The sequence below is a fragment of the Gracilinanus agilis genome, chromosome 6 (genome assembly GCF_016433145.1).
Source record: "Gracilinanus agilis isolate LMUSP501 chromosome 6, AgileGrace, whole genome shotgun sequence".
NCBI classification, from domain to species: domain Eukaryota; kingdom Metazoa; phylum Chordata; class Mammalia; order Didelphimorphia; family Didelphidae; genus Gracilinanus; species Gracilinanus agilis.
In genome coordinates, this window is record NC_058135.1 from 111,699,344 (window position 1) to 111,720,434 (window position 21,091).

Sequence of the window (21,091 nt, forward strand, 5' to 3'; positions counted from 1 at the left end):
CACACACACACACACACACACACACACACACACACACACACACACACACACTCTTTGTCTCTCTCTCTCTGTCTCCTACCCCATTCCTGTCTCTCTCCTGCCTCCACACAGAGCCAATCCAGCTGAGTATCACTACCTTTTCTTCCCTCTCAACTTCCTCTACTTCCCAAATCACATCACTAAATCTGGTAGTTAAGTTAAGTGGCGGAACAGCCACGCTTACTTTTCTCATGGGACAGCGCCTGAGTAATCCCAATATGACCAGTCTCTTGATAGCTTCTGAGCCCCAAGTTCCTCTTCTCATTCTCAGCCTTCCTCACCGGCACCACGTGCCTGGCTCCTGTGGCTCAGCCTGTGGCCTTCCCTCTACACGCTCCCTCTGAGGGGCCTCATCCCTGTGATGGAACACCTCCCGGGTCCCTCTAACACATACAATACAAGCTTACAATGCTTCATGTTCGGAGACAGCAGAGAAGAGACAGCAAAGCAGGAGACTAACAGGATTTTCACAGGATTTTTGATCTAGAAAGGCCCTTGGAGGTCATCTAAACCCAGTTCCCTCATTTTATGTGGTGCCAGATGGAGGTCAAGAAGCCTTGAGTGAAATCATGCCTCATTCCCTTACTATCCGTGTGAACCTGAGCAAGTCACTTACCTTCTGTCTGTCTCAGTGCCTCAACTGTAAAAGGAGAAGAATGATAGCACCCAGCACTTGGGATTATTGTGAGGATCACATGTGATAATATTTGCAAAGTGCTGTGCAAATGTTAATATACTATATAAATACTAATTATTGTTAGTATAATTGTTATTATTATACCTGAAGAAAATGAGGCTTCAAGTAGGGAAGTGGCTTGTCCAAGGTCACACAAGCAAAAGAGATGGAATGTGAACCCAGTTCCTAACTCTAAAGTCAATGCTTCTTCTACTTCCTCCTAGTGTCCCTTGTGTTAAAATCATAAGCCCTACATTTATGTTCCAGCTCATTTATGTGCTATTGCTGTGATCCTGGCAAGTCATTTAAATCTTTGATCCCTAAACATTGGTCCTTCCAGACCTAATCAAATTAAATCATTTTAGACTCAGATCCTTCAGTCTTTCTTAGGTTACCCATAAGATATCTTCTCTGAGATGTGCTGTTGATTCCTAAAATTGAGCATGTCAAAACACTGAAGGATTTACTTTGTTTCTTCACAAAAGTGCATGTCAGAACTGGAAACCAGGTCCGTGGCTCAGTGTATATATGTACACACAAACACAGGTATGAACATATATACATACATATTTAAAGGTAATTATGTTTAAACAATGTATATGAAATATTTATAAATTTAAAATGTTTGCATTTAAATAAACATAAATACATACATGCACATAAATTGTTTATATATCTTAGATACCAAATCTTTTCAGAAAAATTTGACACAATGATTTTATTACCATTCAATCACTTCCCTTCCTCTACTAGGTACATTAATGTTGTATTTTTATCAAATTATCAAATAATAAAAATTCTTTTATCTTTTGAAATTGCTTCTATCTCTTATTTGATAAAGAATATATCTCCTAGAGGCAACTAAGTAGCATAGTGGATAGAGTGCTAGGCCTGGAGTAAGGAGGATCTGGATCCAAATCTAGCCTCAGATACCTTCCCAGCTGTGTTTTTTAAAAGATACATCTCCTGTCTATAGCTGTGAAAAGTATATGACCTATTTCTCTTTTAATTTTTAATAGCATGATCTTGAATACCAAGGTTACATATCCTTTATGATGTAATGAGGACTATGGTGTGAAGTTCTGGCCTAAGTCTAATTTCTGCCAGACTGCTTTCTAGTTTTCCCAGAAGGTTTTAGGAAATAAGGAGTTTTGGTTTTTTTTCCCTACGTAATTTGTCAAACATTGGGTTTTTGAGTTCCATTGTTTTTGATTTTCCTTTATCTAGTTTGTTTCGTAGATATCTCTATTTTTTTAAACAATATTTGATGATTTTGATGACTGATGCTTTATAATATAGATTGAGGTCTATTCTCCTTTGATTCTAACTCTTTTCATAACTTCTCTTGACATTCTAGATCTTTTGTTTTTCCAAATTAATTGTTATTATTTTATATCGTTCTATAAAGCAGCCATTTGATAATTTGATTAGCATAGTACTATAAGTATAAATTAACTTTGGGAGTATTGCCATTTTATTATATTGGACTAGCCCAGCCACAAGCAATGAACATTTCTACAACTATATGAATTGTTCTTTATTTCTTTAAGGAGCACTTTATAATTGGTTGTTCAACCAGTCTTTTATGTGTCTTAGTAGACTTGATCCCCAAATACCTTATATATTTTTTAATTATTTGGAACAATATTTTCCTATTATTGCTTCCTGGATATTGTTATTATATAGATGCAGTTGTTTTTTTGAGGGTTTATTTTGTGGTCCATAAATTAATTGGAAAGTAAGTAGATATTCATCTACAATGAATAGCCGAACTGTAGCACATAAATGTAATAGTACTCTAAGAAAATATCAATGTGAATATGGATTGAAAAGATCCATATGAAATGATGCAGAGGCAAGAAAACAATATATACAATGACTAAAACAATGTAGATGGAAAGAACAAGCACCCACACAAAAATCAAATGTAAATGTTGCAAAATTATAAAGAACAAACATAGCTCAAAGAAGAGATTTGAGAGCAGGTCCTCAATTCATCCCTTGACAGGTGGGAGTTCCACAGTTGTTGCCATTGGACATGTTTTCAGACTTTTTCAATGAATGAAAGAGTTTTGCTGATTTTTTCCTCCTTTTTTTTAATATTATTTGTTATATATAATAGAGAGAGGAGGAAGAGGATAACTGTGAAGATGTAAGAACCAAGACATCAATAAAAACTCTTTAAAAATATGTTAGTTCTGCTTCTAGATACCTATGTGACGAAGGGCAGTGTGCTACCTTCCCTTTGAATTCTTTCCTAGGTCCTTCCTCCTTCCCTATCTCTAAGTACAGGGCTTTTCCTTCCCTAAAATTATCTTATCAGTTTCACACAGAACTATGCATATTCCAACTCACCCCCAAGGGAAAGAATTGTTTCACTTCTGGTTTTGTGTAAGTGCCTGGCACAAAGTAGGTGCTTCACAAATGCTTGTTTATTGGTTGATTTCCATGAGTTCTAAGGTCCCATCTAGCTATAGAATCTCTAATATTAGGGGTATATGGCTAGTTTGCATAAATATACTAGGAGTATTTAATAGCACTTCTCCAGGACGGCACATAGGAGGGGGCAATGACTAGAGCAGCTTCTCAGTAAATCTGAATGGATGAATGAACACATGACTAGCAGAGTGAAGCAAAGAAGAATGAATGAGCTGTCCACTTCCTTATTTCTGATTCTCTGCATAGCCTCAAGACTCTGGGGAATTAAAATCTAGAGAGTAATGCTTTTCTGAAAATTGTTATAACCCAGTGGAATTGTGCGTCCGATAAGGGGGATGAGGGGGGTTTGGGGAGAGGGAAAGAACATGAAATATATAAATATGGGAAGATATTCAAAATAAAAATTTTAAAAATGAAAATTGTTATAATGTGATACTGTACGTACAAAGAAGACTGACATTCCATAACAAAACTTAACAGTTGTCTGCCATGCCTGGTCAAAATGAATAGCATGACTAATGTCAAAAAAAGGCATCAATGTGAAATCAGATGCCATCAGTTCTTGCCTCAGCATACCTGAAAGCACCTTGAGGTCCTTTGTTATTCACAGGAAAACAAACAAACAAACAAACAAACAAACAAACACTTTTCCTCCCAAAGCTGAGGGAAATGATGACAGTCTCTAAGCCAGGGAAATTTCTGGAGAGAAACCACTACTGAATCATACCAGAAACCCATTTTCCTCTCTACTGCTGCTTGGCAGCTCACCTCCCTTCTCCAGCCTTGCTTCTTCAATCCCCAGAAAACTTAGAAAGTCCAACCATGAAGGTAATGGAATATTGCTGGGCTATAAAAAATTATGAATGTGAAGATCCTAGGAAGATCACATGAAATGATGCAGTGGGAAGGAAGCATAATCAAGAAAACCAAAGATACAGCAATGACCATAAGATAAATATAAGAATTACTGCATGCAAAAATCAATAGTGAATATAATAAAGTTTTAAAATCAAGTATGACTCAAATGAAGAAATGTGAGAGGATACCCTCAATCCACCCCTTTATGGAAGTGGGACGCCTAAAGGTATTATAATGCATGTTTTCAGACTTGTATTGATCAGTTGTGCCAAGTCTTCCCACTATTTTTTCTGATCTTTAAAAAAATACTATTTGTTCTATGGGATGGCTCTCTCAGAGAGACAGAAGGAGGTAAAGTAGGAATAACTATGATTTGATATTTTTTTAATAGAAGAAATTAAAAAAAAATTTTTTTAATAGAAGAAATCAAGGGGGCAGCTGGGTAGCTAAGTGGATTGAGAGTCAGGCCTAGAAATGGTAGGTTCTAGGTTTAAATCCGGCCTCAGACACTTCCCAGCTGTGTGACCCTGGGCAAGTCACATGACCCCCATTGCCCACCCTTACCACTCTTCCACCTAGGAACCAATACACAGAAGTTAAGGGCTTAAAATTAATTAATTAATGAAAAGATTAAAAAAAGAAAGAAATCAATATTTTTTTTTTTTTTTTTTTTTTACAAAAAGGAGATGGGGGAGAGAAGAGAAGAAACCACATTCGGACTTTCAAATAATATGCATTATGGGTATAGAGAATGGAAAGATGAAAAGAAGGGTTTTTTTTTTCTCATTGTAAATATAAATAGTCTCCTTTAAGTGTCCCCCCTCCCCAATTAGAATGCAAGTTAACTTGGGAGTAGACTGTCTTTTTCACAAAGTGTCCTGAACATAGTAAGAATTTAACAAATGCTTTGTCTACCTAGAAGATATAAGGAAAATAATTCAGATGAGTTTTTTTAATGTAATTATTTGTTACAAGGTATAGTTCTCTGGGCAAGAAAAAACATATACTTGGAAATGAAAATAATGTAAAAAACACAAGATAGCAATAAAAAAAAATTCCAGATACATTTAAATGTATAAAGACTTGACTGAACTGATGCAAAGAGAAGCAAGTAGAACCAGAAAAACAAAGTGATTATATTGACTATAAAACTGCACAACAACTACAACAATGTTCATGGAAACAACTACAACACAAAACCACTGAAATTACTTACATTCTCTCAAAGATAATGACCATATGTGGTCTCAAAGAAGAGACAGGAGAAGCCACCTCTCTTCCTAGAAGGGTAGGGGACACAGGGTATAGAATACTACATATAATATCAGACTTTTTTGATATAATGGTAAAAATTTTTTAAACTTTTTTCTTTCTGCCTCTTTTTTTATTCTTTATTATAAGTAATGGCTCTGGGAGGGAATAAAGAAAACAATGGGAAATCTGAGTAATAGGAAATCTGAGTAATTTAAAAATAAATACTAATTCAACAGATTTAGCTATATCCCCAAGGGAAAAGTTAATGCAACATTTGTCATATATAATAGAGAAAGGAGAAGGGAAAGGAAGTGAGAGACGCTGAGATAGAGGATGATTTCATTCATTAGTGTCCTATTAGCTCCTAATCCTTACATCATAACCAAAGCTGAGAAAAGGAAAGCTGACATAGTCAGATAGTTCCCACCTTAGAGAAGTCTATAGAGAATATTCCCTAGGAAGGATACCAGTTTCACATATTAGAGGCTAATCTTCCTTTTCAAGGATCCCCAGCTACATCTACCAGGTGCTAAGAGGTCACTGAGAAGTTTGCTCAGAGGCAAATAACTAAGCACTAAGGGCTTATAAGAAGTGAGAATGAGCAGAAGTTAGAAGATAAATAAATAAACAGTAATGCCCTATTGGTAGAGCTGTGAACTGTTCCAGCCTTTCTGGAGAACAATTTGGAACTTATTCCCAAAGGGCTATAAAATTGGGCATAACCTTTGACCTTGTAATGGCTTTACAAGGTCTTATCCCAAAGAGATCAAAGAAGAAGGAAAAGGATTGACATATAGAAAAATATAGAGGTTCTTTTTGTGGTGGCAAAGAATTGGAAATTGAGGGGATGCCCATCAATTGGAGAATGGCTTGAACAAATTATAGTATACGAATATGATGGAATAATACTGAATTATAAGAAATGACAAAGGGGATGACTTAAGAAGAACCTGAGAAGACATATGAATCGATGAAAAGGGAAGTGACAAGAATCAGGAAACCATTGTACATAGTGACAACAATATTGTAATGATGATAAACTGTGAGAGACTTAGCTACTCCGATCAATACAATGAACCAAGACAATTCTGAAGGAATCATGATAAAAAATGCTATTCTCCTTTAGAGAGAGAACTGATGAAGAGATGCAAATTGAAGTATAATTTTTTAACTTTTGTTTTGTTTTCTTTTTTGCAACATGGCTAATATGGAAATATTTTGCATGATAAAAAATATAATTGATATATTGCTTCCTTAATGGTTAAGGGCCTGGAAGGAGAAGAGAATTTGAAACTCGAAAAAAATTTTAAGTAAATAAAGGGAAAAAAGGACTATTTTAGTCTCTGATTATGCTGGACTTTCCCAAATGGTAAGAATAGTCTGATTGTTAAAATAGGTTCTATATTAAAAATGAACTGAACTGCTAGTGTTCCAATGATGTTGCAGCACTAACATATCCTCCTAAGAAAGAAAGAGAAAAAGAGAGAGAAAGGTTTCTTTAAAGAGCAATTTGAATGGCTAGTTATTTTTCCTTATATAGCTATCACCCAAGTTATCATCATTTTTTGCCTGGACTATTGCAATAATCCAGAAGCAAAAAGGGGAAATCTGTATCTGGTTGGTCTGTCTGCTCCAAGTCTCTCGACTCTCTAATCATATTCCACGCAGTTGCCAACTGATTTTCCTAAAGGGCATCTCATTTCTTCTACTTCATAAATTCCAGTGGCTCCCTATTGACTCAGGGATGAAATATTATTTCCTCTTAATCACATCTTTCTTAATTTCTATTTTTGTATAAGCTTTAAAATGTACATAATTATTAATACAATAGTGTGCATGTGTATATAACTTCTAAATAAAATATACTCCTCTTGAGGGGTGTATGTTCAAATTTTTTAACTGATAAAAGATCCAGGATAAAAAAAAATATTAGAGAACATTGTTATACATTGCTGCCTGATCAGTACCACCTCGTGGCGAGTTCTGAAGATTCAAAACACAAACCAGCTCTCTAGGACAGCATTTCCTTTAATAATCTTTCCTTTATATTCTGGTCAAGAAAGAAGAAAAAAAAGGCAAGAAGGTAAATTGGATACTTCTTCAGCCTCTGCACTTTGGCCATGGCATACCCAATCGCTAGTAAAAAACTGAATGCCAGGAAATCCTGCATGTGTGGGAGGAAGGGGTGAGATTTATTCAACATCAATATTTACACAATCTTCGATGAGCCAAAAACTTAATCAATCCCCCTTCTCATGTTTTGAGTAAGCTTATTCTGTACAGAGCCCTCTTTAACCTCTTCCTAAAAAGTGAATAGCAACTTTTCAAGGGTTATGTCTAATGACTACTGTCTATAAAACAATGCAAAAATATTATTACTTATTATTTTAATGAATAAAAAAACTTACCATCTGAAGTCTAGACCTCATCTCAACTGAAACTGCTGTCTCCAAACTTAACCAAAGATCATGACCATTTCTCAATCTTCATCCTTCTTAACCTCCCCGCCCCTCCCCCCCCAGCCTTTGACATCACTTGACCACTCTCTTATTTTTTCAGTTTTCAGGACATCGCTCTCTCCTTGTTCAACTTCTGCCTATCTGAGCACTCTAGATTCTTCTTTGCTGGATGTTCATTCAGGTCCCCTCCCCTATCTATGGATGTTGCTCACGGCTATCCTGGGTCCTCTTCTCTTTCTATAATATTTCCACACAGCTTACATGGATTCAATCACACTCTATGCTATTGATTACAAGTTCCAATCTCTCTCCTAACCTCCAGATTTGAATATCCAAATGCTTATTAGACATCGTGAATTGGATATACTGTAGACATCTTAAACGCAACATGTCCAAAATTAAACTCATTATTTTCCTCCTCAAATTTTCCCATGTTCCTAACTTCCCCACTGCCATCAAGGGCACCACTTTCTTTACAGTTACACAGGCTTGAAACCTTGCTGTCATCCTTGACTCCCAACTTTCACCCCTGTATTCAATTAATTACAAAATCTTATGGATTCTTCTCAACATGTTTTAGATACAGCTCCTTTGGTCCTCTGACACTGTCACCCCACCTAGTGCAAGCCGCCATCACCTCACTGGTGCTTTTGCTATTGCTATTGCCTTCTGGTGACTCCCACTCCACCCAGCTGTCAAAGGGATCTTCCAACAGTGCACGTCTGGGCAGGTCACCCCACTCCAAAAGCTCCAGTGGGCTCTCTCTTGCCTCCAGGAGCAAATAAAGAATCCTCAGTTTCATGTCCAATACCTTTCAAACCTGGCACCTTCTTTTCTAGGCTCCTCACACCACACATTCTTCAATCCATTGACACTAGCCTCCTTGCTATTCCTCACCCAGGCACTGGACCTCCCAGCTCCAGGCATTTTCACAAACTGACAGTCATGCCTGGAATTTTCTCACTCTTCATCTCTATCTCCTGGCTTCCTTCAAACTCCAGCTAAAAATCACACCTGCTATAGGAAGCCTTTCCTGATTACCCTCATTACTAGTGCCTTTCCCAGGGAATACGGGATCTTATTTCTGCTGTGTATATCTGGTTTGTACTTAGTTGTATGCTTCTTGTTTCTCTCTTAGGTTGTGAGCTCCTAGGGCACAGTAACTTTTTTTGGTTTCAGTTTTTTTGTGGGGGAGACAAGGTGGAGGAGTTGCCTTTCTCTGTATCTCTAACAGTTGGCACACAGTCTAGTATATGGCACTAAATGCTTTTTGACTGTCAGGGGACACTGGGGGTACAATTTACCTCTCTCTGCCTCAGTTTCTCCCTCTTTCAAGCAAAAGAGTTGGCCTTTTAAAGCTTTAAACCTATGAGCCCATCACTTATTCTCCTTTTCCAAAGTCTGTTCTTGCCTTCTTCTTTCCAACCCAAACTTCCACATCAAAACTCAAGTATCTTAAATGAAAGAAGGGGAGAGTAATGAATGTTGGAGGGGATGTGGCAAAATTGGGACATTGATGCATTGCTGGTGGAGTTGTGAAATGATCCAGCCATTCTGGCTGGCAATTTGGAACTATGCCCAAAGGGCTATAAAAGACTGCCTGCCCTTTGATCCAGCCATACCATTGCTGGGTTTGTACCCCAAACAGATCATAGATAAACAGACTTGTACGAAAATATTTATAGCTGCGCTTTTTGTAGTGGCAAAAAACTGGAAAATGAGGGGATGTCCTTCAATTGGGGAATGGTTGAACAAATTGTGGTATATGCGGGTGATGGAATACTATTGTGCTAAAAGGAATAATAAACTGGAGGAATTCCGTGCAAATTGGAGAGACCTCCAGGAAGTGATGCAGAGCGAAAGGAGCAAAGCCAGAAGAACATTGTACACAGAGACTGATATACCATGGTAAAATCAAATGTAATGGGCTCCTGTACCAGCAGCACTGCAATGACACAGGACAGCTCTGAGGGATTTATGGTAAAGATGCTACCCACATTCAGAGGAAGGACTGCAGGAGAGGAAACATATAAGATAAACAATTGCTTGAATGCATGGGCTGAGGTGGGCATGAATGGGAAATAGACGCTGAACAAGGACACATGTTACAACCAGTGGAAATGTGCGTTGGCCATGGGTGGGGGGAGAGGGGGGGTGAAGGGGAAAGTAGGGGCATAAAGTATGTAAACAGATTAAAAACGAATATTAATAAATGTCTAATAAAAAAAAACTCAAGTATCTTCTCTACCTTAGAGGTTATTTAACCTAGTCCCCTCCTTTTGAGAAATGAGGAACCGAAAGTCATGAGCATCTAAATAACTTCTCCAGGATCACATAGGTGGCATCGGCTTTCATCCTATTTTTTATAAATTGCTGCAAATCTAGAGAACAAATCCACACTCTGAGCTGTACCATGAAGTCCCTCCATCCCAGAAGTACCATTTAGTCACAACAGCCTGAGCCTCCTCCATCAAATGTCAGCTCTGAAAGGGGCCTGAGAAGTCAGCAAATCCAAACCCCTATTTCAAAGATGAAGAGGCTATGTGCCCAAGGCCCCAGACTAGGCCAATGCTCTTTTTACTAAGATATAAAGCACAGGGTAAAAGCTAAGAAGTCAAAGAAGGACTTGGAGGAAAATGAACACAAGAAGGCAGTTCTGAATGTTATCTTTTTGAAAGACTGGCATCAATTTACTAAAATAACTTCTGATGATGAAACCTGCCCTCCTCAACAGAAATGAGAATGAAGAATATGATACATAATGTCTGACAAGGTTTCTCTGAATAGATTTTCTCTTTGTTTCAAGGAGAGTTATAATGGGAAAGAGAAAACAAAAGTAGGAAAAGGCTGGTATAAAAACCAAAGGCATCAATCCAACTTTAAAGAAGTAAAGAATATTTCTAAACATCCTAACACCTTGAAAGAAAAACCTAGTATAAAAGAAAAAATTGGAATAAAAATAACATGAATACTTGAGAGACTTGAAGACAGAGAGATATATTGGCTTGTATTTAAATATGTGGTAAATACATTTCTCATACTTCACAGTAATTTACAACCAATGCTAAAATAAGACTGAAAGAAAAATAACTAATGAAATGATTCTTGGAGAAAGCATGGTATAATAGACAGAGCATTGGATTCAGACAGAGAGGATCCTGGTTCTATTCTCAATGTGACATTTACTAGTGATATGGCTTTCATATTGGCAAACATCCAAATAAAGTTTCCTTAATCAGCATCATTAGTAAATTATAACCAAACCCCACTGCATGGAACTAAATGGCCCATGACAACACATTCACATAATCTTTCTGGAGCTCAGTTTTTTAATCTATAAAATGGAGATTATGGCATTGGCACTGTCCATCTCATAGGTCACTGTGAGGTGCAAACAAGATATTAAATGTGAGAGGGTTTTAAAAAACAGTCAAAAGTTACAAAAAAGTAAGGAATTCTAATACTGAGACTCATATTGCCAATTAGAAACATTTCCCTCAAGTGGCCACCTTTCTTTTGAATTTGTTTCAAAAAATGCTTAACCTAAGTATATACTTCCTCATCTCAATGTTTCAAGAAAAGGATTTTCAGTGCTTTAGATTAGAAGAGTTGTTATTCCCTAATCTAATATTTTTTTCCCTTTACTTTGAAGCAACTTCCACAGTTTGTAAGAGGACAGCAAAATTGGCATTCTCCTTGCAAAAGACAAGATATGGTTAAATTAAAGTTATCAGCTTACTAATTGTAACTGATGGGAGATAGGATAAACAAGCCATTACTCATCCCTCCATTCATGAACTTCATGCATCTCACACCTGCTTCTGAGATACAGAATGACAAGGAATGTCTTGTAACAGAATTCCAACCCAGGAGGACAGTGGTGTCAAACTCAAATAGGGGTCACTAAACTGTACATAAGGATCCCTGAAAGTCACACTTATTGTCTTAGAAAACCACATCTTAATATTGTTGATGGTGTTGGATAGTCATGTCCACTTCTTTATGTCCCCAAGGAAAATTTTCTTTTAAGATACTAGAGTAGTTTGCCATTTCCTTTTCCATGTATTAAAATATATGTGTTCCACTGTATTTTGTTTCTTTTACTAAATATTTCCCAATTACATTTTATTCTAGTTTTGTTCAGGAGCGTTGCACAAGGCAGCTGGAAGATGCTCTAGCAGCTGACCACCCCTTCTCTTAGAACCAAAAGGTGCTTATGAGTCAGATCACAAAGTTGGATTCCTAGCATTTTAAAGAAGGGAACTTGGGGAACTTTTTTTTAAACACACACAAAAAACCAGAAAGCCTTCAATTAACCATCACTTGAATTATCTCAGAGTCTCCACTGCATTTGGAAATCCTTTCCTGTTCTTTTTTAGTGGAGACATAAAGAGGCAAGGTTCAAAAAAAACTTTTGGTTTGGGCAAAGCAAAGAGCTGCATGAAGGGTCTTTTGAACCAAGTGGCATTTTGAGGAGCAAGTTTAGCAAAACTCTACTCCAATTAACTTTTACATTAATTAATCTGGCTAATGTGATCCTTCTTTTTTTTTCAATCAAATAAAGATGAGTGAGAATCTCAAAGTTATACTGAGAATATATAAAGTCTAGGTAGCCAGGTAGTAATGTAGATAGTGTCATACCTATAATCAGGAAAGCCTGAGTTCAAATTCAGCCTCAGACACTTTACTAGCTATATGATCCTAGGCAAGTTACTTAATCTGCCTCAGTTTCTCCAACCAGAAAATGAGGATAATCATAATAATACCTATCTACCAGGGTTGTTGTGAGAACAAAATGAGGCAATATTTGTAAAGTATTTTGGAAACCTTAAAGTGTTATGTAAATGTTAGCTATTGTTATAAAATTTCAAAATAAACCAATCTCTAAAACTTGCTAAACTAGATTTCTCAGGAAAAAATAAAATGATAGTTGACCTTTGTATAATGCTTTGCTGATCTTTTTTCCCCCTTTCTTCATAGACTTTTATTTTTTATTTTTTTACATGATTCATGTTTTTACTTTCTCCTTCACCCCTCCTTTAACCACTCCCCCATATCCAACACGCATTTCCACTGGTTTTAACATGTGTGATCAGTCAAGACTTATTTACATATTATTGATAGTTGCATTGGTGTGGTCATTTAGTGTCTATATTCCCAACCATGTCCACATCAACCCACATGTTCAAGCAGTTGTTTTACTTCTGTGTTTCCTCTCCTGTAGTTCTTCCTCTGAATGTGGGTAACGTTCTTTTCCATAAATCCCTCAGAATTGTCCTGGGTCACTGCATTGCTGCTAGGACAGTGTATTAGTCTCTTGTGTACAATGTTGTTCTGATTCTGCTCCTTTCACTCTGCAACAACTCCTGGAGATCTTTCCAGTTCACATGGAATTCCTCTAGTTTATTTTGCTGATCTTCTAATCTCTTGTGTACAATGTTGTTCTGATTCTGCTCCTTTTACTCTGCAACAACTCCTGGAGATCTTTCCAGTTCACATGGAATTCCTCTAGTTTATTTTGCTGATCTTCTAAATGGCTTACATACATCAATATCACTTCATTTTTACCACTAGTAAGTACTATAAGTATTGCTCCCATTTTACAAATGAGGTAGATGAGGCTCAGAGAAGCAATGACTTACCTGTAGGCATAATTAATAAATATTAGAGAGAGGATTAGAACCCAGGTCTTCCTTGACTAAAAGTTCAGAATTACTAATACTTCTCCACACCGAATCTCACAAAGACATATCATATCTTGTTACAAATATCAGAACCTCAAATTTCTACATAAATATATTGTTGAAATGCTGGAAAGACTGTGGGTTTGCAAGACACTAAACTTTAAATCGGAAGACTAGGCCCAGATTTTGGCCATGAGACTTATTGGTTATATCACTGAATACCTCTGTAAACAAGGATGAATCATTTAAATCTCTCTAGGTCTGTTTCCTCATTTATAAAGTTGAGAGAATACCGGCCTCTTGATTTTACAATGTTTTTGTGAGAAAACTTTACAAAGCCAAAAAACACTGTAGAAAAGTTATTTATTAAAGAAGCAGTACATGATATAAAGTTTGTCTCAAAGCCTACAATGGACTGGACCTACAATGAAAAGAGTTTCCTCATCCAGGAATTATCTTTACCAATGAAATCACTGGTTAAGTTTCTCCATCCCTGCTTATTAGTCAAATATATCCAATTACTGCAATATTCAACTGAAATTAAAAAAAAAGCTGACAATCTCTTAAGTAAAATAGATCTGGGCTCCATGTTAGGGAAGGCTCTTTGATATGAGGGAGGGCTATCATCCATGCTGGTTGGACCCTGGGATATTTAGCCTAGGGAAAAAAGGGGAAAAGCATTTAGGGAATGGACAAACGAATGGCATTGATAAAATGTTTACCATGTGCCAAGCACCTGAAAGCTCTGAAAAAGATAAAACAGTCTCCAGTCCTCAATCACCTTGCACACTTTAACGCAGCAAGAAACATAGAAAGGAAAATTGTCCTAGGGAGAAGAGTGTTGGTGTGGTAGGTTTCCTTCTCCTCAAAAAGGAATGGAGTTGCTGTCTTCCACCTCAGATATATCTAGGAAGGATTTGGGCACTCTCATGGGGGTGTCCTTCTGCCTGGTCACCTTCAGTGGGTTCTGAGCTGGGAAAGGGGGAATGGGCATACAGCTACTGTGTGGAAAGGGGATTAGACATCTTTTTCTTTAGTCCCAAAGTTCAGAACCAGGAGCAATGGGATGTCACCAAGATTTCAGCTCCTTAAATAGAAACTTCCTAACCAATCAACAAATATTCCTTAAATGCCCATGCTGTCCCAGACACTGAGCTGGGCTTTGAAGATATATAGGGAGAAATGTCCCTGTCCCTGTATTCAGATCAGCTACATGGTAAGGGCAGAAGGAAGGAAGAGACCAGCAACCAGAAGCAAAACCTAGACCAGCTTCAAGTACAAAGTGGCTAGGACTGAGTTTCTAAGAAACTAGGAATTCTCTAAGCAATGAAGAGGAGAGGCTTCATAGCTGAGGCTTGGGGGTCCATGTTGGGAAGGAAGACTAGTCTGGAAGCAGGTTAAGGGCAGTCAGGCACCATATGACTTGGAGAGGGTGCCAAAGGCTTTTCCCCACCAAAAAGAGAGCTTCATATATAATCCCTGGGGTAATAGGAAGCTACTGGTGTTCACAGAGTACAAGAGTGACGTGGGCAGATAATGTGCTGGGATGTATGGAACAGGAGAGGCTAGTGCAGATAAATATGTGAGACAAGGAGCCCAAGGAGGAAGCTGTTAGAATCCTCCAGGGAAACGTGCCCTGAACCAGAGTTATCAGGGAGCCAAGTCCGACATTTGACAAATGACTGGCTATATGAAGTGAACTCGAGTGAGGATTCAAAAAGGTGGCACACCTAGATGTCTGAAAGAATGCTAGTGCCTCCAACAGAAAAAAGGGAGTGCGCCATCCCCCCCATCCCCACACGAAACATGAAAACTTCCTCTACTTCAAGCAACTGTGCCTAAAGATAGGTATAACAGTGCAAGTAAGAGTTCAGAAAAAGGTCACCAGCATCAGTAGAGGGATGCTGTTTATGAGGACTGAATAGAATTAGAAAGACAAAAAGAAAATGGGATAAAAGTCCATAAAATAATAAAAGTTAGGAATAGAGAAAGCAGGAAACCCTGAAATACTATAGTTAGAAGGTTCTGTTTGTATTTGTTTCAAGTGGTTTTTTTCTTCCCCCCATGGTAAGGGAGGTGGGAAGGAAAGAAAGTCAATTCTAAAAAAAAAAAAGATAATTCTGCTTGAAGTTTCAAAAAGGGAAAATTCAGGGGAAATATAGGGCAAAGTACAAACCAACTCCAAAACACTGAGCACAAAGTGTCTACTAAGCACTAAGCACCAAGCTTGGCAGAAAGGAAGCTGTGCTGGGGAGACAGAAAAAAAATCTATAAAGCAAGTCCCTGCCCTCGAGGAATTCCCATTGCAAAGGGAGAACATACACGATGCACAAATGAACAGAAAATAATGTTGGAGAGGGAGGGAGAGCTGGCACAGATTAGGGAGCTCTTGCAGAAGAGGAAGATGTAAGCCTTTTAGGCAAGAAAGGTCACACGGGAAAAGGCACAAGGTCAGAAGAGCAGGAAGGTCAGTGTTCCTGGTCTAGAGAGTGTGATGAGAAAGAATGGTGAGGCTGTAAGGGTTTGGAAGGGCTTACAAATGCACTGGGAGTGAACAAAAATAGACAGACTCAAGAAGGGCTTACATGAACTAGGGAAAACTGGGATTTCTGGAGAAACATGTGGGAGGACCAGCAGAACCTGTCATAAAACCACTGTCAAAGACAGAGTAACAGAAGGGATGGAATGTAAATCAATTCTAATAGGCTATGGCACTTTTTTGGTTGGAGGGCAGGTGCGGACAGTGGAAATCACAGTAAATAGATAGCCAGAAGATCTGGGTTCAAATTTTGGCTCTCCCGTACACTAGCTGTGTAAATCTGAACAAGACCACTTCATCCCTAGGAAACTTGGTTTCCTCAGCTGTAAAATGAGGGAGTTGGACTAAATTTTAAATGATTTAAAGTCCTTTCTAGAGGCAACTAAGTAGCATAGTGGATAAAGCTCCAGACCTAGAGTCAAAAGAACCTAGATTTAAATCTGACCTTTGACACTTCCTAACTGTGACTGTGGGCAAGTCACTTAATCCCGTTTGCCTAGTCCATATCAGTCTTCCATCTTAGAATGGATACAAGACAGAAGGTAAGAGTTAAAAAAAATCCTTTCCAAATCTAAAACTGTAATTGTATCAATTTATGTCTTTAACCACAGATATAATACCTACTATGGACTTCTGAGCAGTACACAATTCCTGGAATCAATTTCTAGTCCCATTCTCTATTTGAATAGAACTCTCTCTTTAAGAGTCCACTTGGCATGTGGCACAGTGGGTGACTGCAAGCCCCAGATAAGCCTGGCTACTACTGTTAGTGTAAGCAGTCTGCAAAACTCAGCATTCAAACCGAGTCAGCTGAACAAGAGCATGACCAAGACCTAATTGACAGATTCAGATGTCAAGACCAAAGTTCAGTAGCTAAACAGGATTTTTTTTTAAACCCTTACCTTCCATCTTAAAATCAATACTGGGTATTGGTTCTAAGGCAGAAGAGTGGTAAGGGTAGGCAATGGAGGTCAAGTGACTTACTCAGGGTCACACAGCTAGGAAGTGTCTAAGGTCAAATTTGAATCCAGTACCTCCTACCTCTGGGCCTGACTCTCAATCCACTGAGCCACCCAGCTGCCCTTTACCAGGATCTTAAGGGAAAATAAAGGTCAAAATGGGGAGAAAACAGCAGAACAGACGAAAAATCCTATAGTTTATGTCATTTGAAGCAAAAAATGTTTTAACAACTTTGCAGAAGTTATAAGCAGAGGTTGTTACACATATCTGCCCCTCTGTAGAATAGTACTCAAAAAAGTATGAAGAGCTTTGGGGACACATCAAAGATGACAGGAACACAAGTTTACCACTGGAAGAAAGCTGAAAGGTCATCTGCAAAGTCGGTGCAACACAGTCTCAAAGGCTGATCTGGCCTGCAACATTCCTGAGTACAGCCAAATCACATTAAAATGTAATTAGGAAATATTTAACAAAATAAATTAAAAGATAATAAAACAGATCACTTTAATAAGTGATTTTCTAAGGCAATATATGCCCTGCAGAAATTCGGATGCCGCATTAATCACTAGTAATCTAGTCCAGTGATGGGCAAACTTTTTAAAGAGGGAGCCAAAGGAAAGGAAATGCTCATCTGCCAGTCTGTTTCTAAGGCAACTCTTTCGAATTTTCATTGTATTGTATCCTACTCACTGTATTCATCAGATTAGGAATAATGTGGCTCAAGCTGGATAGAATATTTCAGGGGGCCCGAATATGGCCCCCAGGCAGTAGTTTGCCCATCACTGATCTAGTCTAACCACTTCATTTTACTGAGGGAGAAAACAAGGCTTGGAGAGTGATGTGTTATTTGCTCAGAATCATACAAATACATAATTGTAGAGCCAGAATTTGAATCCAGATCATTTCACTTCAAATTTAGTGCTTTTTCCATCTTGCCACCATGTTTCCCTGGAAAATTCAGCACTACTATTCAACATTTATTAAATACTTACTCTTTGTAAAGCCCCAGGCTAGGAAGTGAGTTATCCAGTTAAGATAAGAGACAGCCTCAACCCTCAAAGAAGTAATACAGAAAGAAAATACAGAGATAACTATAATCACTCCAGAAATACCTGATAAAAGCCAGATTCTGGGAACACACAAATCACTCTTTGAATAATATATAAAAATCCTATCTGTACATAGCCCCATAGTTTATTGAATGAATAAACAGTGAATTCACCTTTCTGTATGCCCATTTCTTGACTTGAAAAGTTAAGTGAGCTCTGAGCTTGGCTACTCACAGGGTTTGTCAAGTGAGTCTTTTCCACAGATTAAAAGTTAGGCTAGTCTAGGTTTTGCCACCTTGCTGGGGGCTTAATAAGAGAGTAAAAGCATCACAAAACCCAAGCATGAGTACTGACCCAAAATAAATAAAATCAGAGTTCACTAAGCCCAAACAAAAGGCCATTTGCTGAAGGGCTAGGCTAGCTAATGTATACCTCTGCTAACATAGCCAGCTTCCTCCTATGTCCTTTCTCCCATCTCTCTTAATTCAAAATCTGTCATGGCTTCTCATCCTTTCTCTGGAGGAAAATGAGTTGCCTTCTCCTTTCTCTGAAACCTTGAGCTGGGAGTAAAGGAAAGGCAGGGATGGAGAAGAACAACATGGGAAAGTAAAGAACAAAATGGAATAGAAGATGCTGATATAAACAAGACACGCACAGGACCAAACAACTTGAAAATGTCACATCTAACACTAGATGGAAGATCTTTCACCTACAAAATTAAATTAAATCAAAACTTCTTAGTCTGCTAGTCAAGGCCTTCCACAATTTGGCCCTAATTTAACCTTTAAGCTTTTGCACCCACTCCTTTCCTACAACAGTCTTCTGCTCTTGTAAAACCAGTCCTATGCTTTGTCCCAGAACAGACCACCAGCAGTTATTCACCCTCCTGAAATATCTAAATTCTGTCCAACTCAAAATGTTCCTCTTTAGTTTTCCTTAGAGGCAGTTGGGTAGTATGTTAGATCTGGAGTCAGAAAGACTGGAGTCAGAAAGACTGGAGTTCAACTCTAGCTTTAGACACTAGCAGAGTGACCTTGGGCAAATTATTTAACCTCTATTTGTCTCATTTTATTCATCTGTTAAAATGGGGATGATAGTAGCATGTACCTTCTAGGGCTGCTGTAAGAATCAAGTGAGATATTTTTAGTAAGGTTTTTTGCACATCTTAAAACATTACATAATGCTAATTATTCCTAATTTCCCAGCCTATGAAAACTCTCCTTCTTACCAATTCAGGCACTTAATGACTCCACTATTCATTTGGCCCTTATCCCATACAACTATTTCTCTTTCCCCCAAGAGGGTGTCTTATCTATCCAAGCAGATTTTCAACACCTTCCAAGCAGACTGCATCTCACTGACTTATCTTGAATCCATATTGGTATTTACTGCCACCAATATCTGCTCTAGCAACTAACTAACTATACTACTTTAAGACAAGTCGTCCTGATTTGTGATGTTTGGGATCAAAGTTTGCTATCCTCACAGAAAGTAAGTTATCATTGACAGGTCATTAATCCAAGTTTACTTTCTTAAGGGAAATGTTATATTCTTAAAGTGTCAGTGCCAATTTATATAGTATAGTAATTCTTTAACCAAAAATCATCTGCCTTTCAAAAAGGAAAAATAAAATGCATTAAGTCTTGTTTGAAAGCTCTACAAGAACTGAACTTCAATCTTCCTTCTGAAATATTCACTGGACAAAGTGGGGCCAATGTTCCTGCCAGCTTAAGGTTCTGGTACCGACTTTATTATTAGGCTAAGTGCCTAGATGCAAATTCAGAAGATACATTCACCATTCCTATTTTTCAGTTCATCTCTTAAGTTTTACCAGGCTATAACTGCAGAACAGGGCAGGTAGGTGGTGCAGTGAATAGAGCCCAGGCTAGAAGTCAAGAAGACTAATTTTAATAAGTTCAAATCTGGCCTTAAACACTTACTAGTTAGGTGACCCTGGGTAAATCACTTAACTCTATTTGTCTTAGTTTTCTTATCTATAAAATGAGCTGGAGAAAAAAAAGGCAAACCAGAGTTGGACATAATTGAAACAATTAAATAGCAAATTGCAGAATACTCTCTCACACATACATACATAAACACACACACCTCCCGTATACAAATACAAACACACATGGTATCAACAGAGAACTTTGCAGATAAAGGAACTGAAGATGTTGATTCTAGAAAACTTGTTGGAACATCTACATGAAATTGGGTATGCCAATATACTGTTTGGTGGAATTGTAAATTGGTTCTGGAAAGTAATCTGGAACCATGTCCCATAACTTACTAAATTGTGCACACCCTTTAATCCAGCAATATTATTAGTAGGCCTATAATTCAACAAGATCAAAGAAAAAGAATAATTGGACTTATATATTAAAAAAAGATTCTCATAGTATCTTTTCATTATAATAAGGAACTGGAAACTTACAGACTAACAAAGTGCCCCTCAACTGGGGGGAAAAGTAACAAATTATCATTTTAAAAGGATATTCTATTAACTCTTTCATAGACATGTTATCAGATTTAAGGGCTTAGGAAATGAGATTAGTTTTTAAGCCCTAAATATCTACAATACCTTAAATTTTATTTTGTCATGAGATATAGAAGTTTTATGCCAAAAGAAAAAAAAACAAAGAAAATGACCAAGTTGGGGGGGGGGGCAGACTACTGAGAAGTCCAAGTGCTAGATAAAGTTCTAACCAGAACAATACTTCTGTTCCTCCTCCTTCCCCTAAACATCTTAAGTCAACCCTTGCTCCATCTCTTAGAGGATGTACCTGTCTACACCTTGTGATGTTGAAAATTGTTATTGTATGTAATTGGTAAAATATCTTTGAATGAAACATGAAAACAAAAAAAGAAAAAGAAAAATACCCCCCCAATATTTATCATCCAGTCCCTTCCTAAAATGATTAAGATGCCACGGGAATGTTTTATTAAATTTACCAACATTATGGGCAGAGAACAATGCCACCATTCTAAATCCACAAGAGCCTGGAGAAATTGCCACAATTTTCTTTAAAGCAGTTGAAGTCCCATGAATATCATTTCTGTGGCCATCTACCACAAGAGGTAACCACAAGTGTATTCAAATGAGTGGTTAAATAATTTAAATATTACAGAATACA

The 21,091-nt window shown here is 37.7% G+C and overlaps 1 protein-coding gene across 1 annotated transcript in view; it reads right to left on the reverse strand.

The window, feature by feature from the left end:
- The window catches only part of FNIP2 (folliculin interacting protein 2), a 145,520-nt gene that overhangs the window by 112,215 nt on the left and 12,214 nt on the right, over positions 1-21,091 (reverse strand). The window lies entirely within an intron of this gene.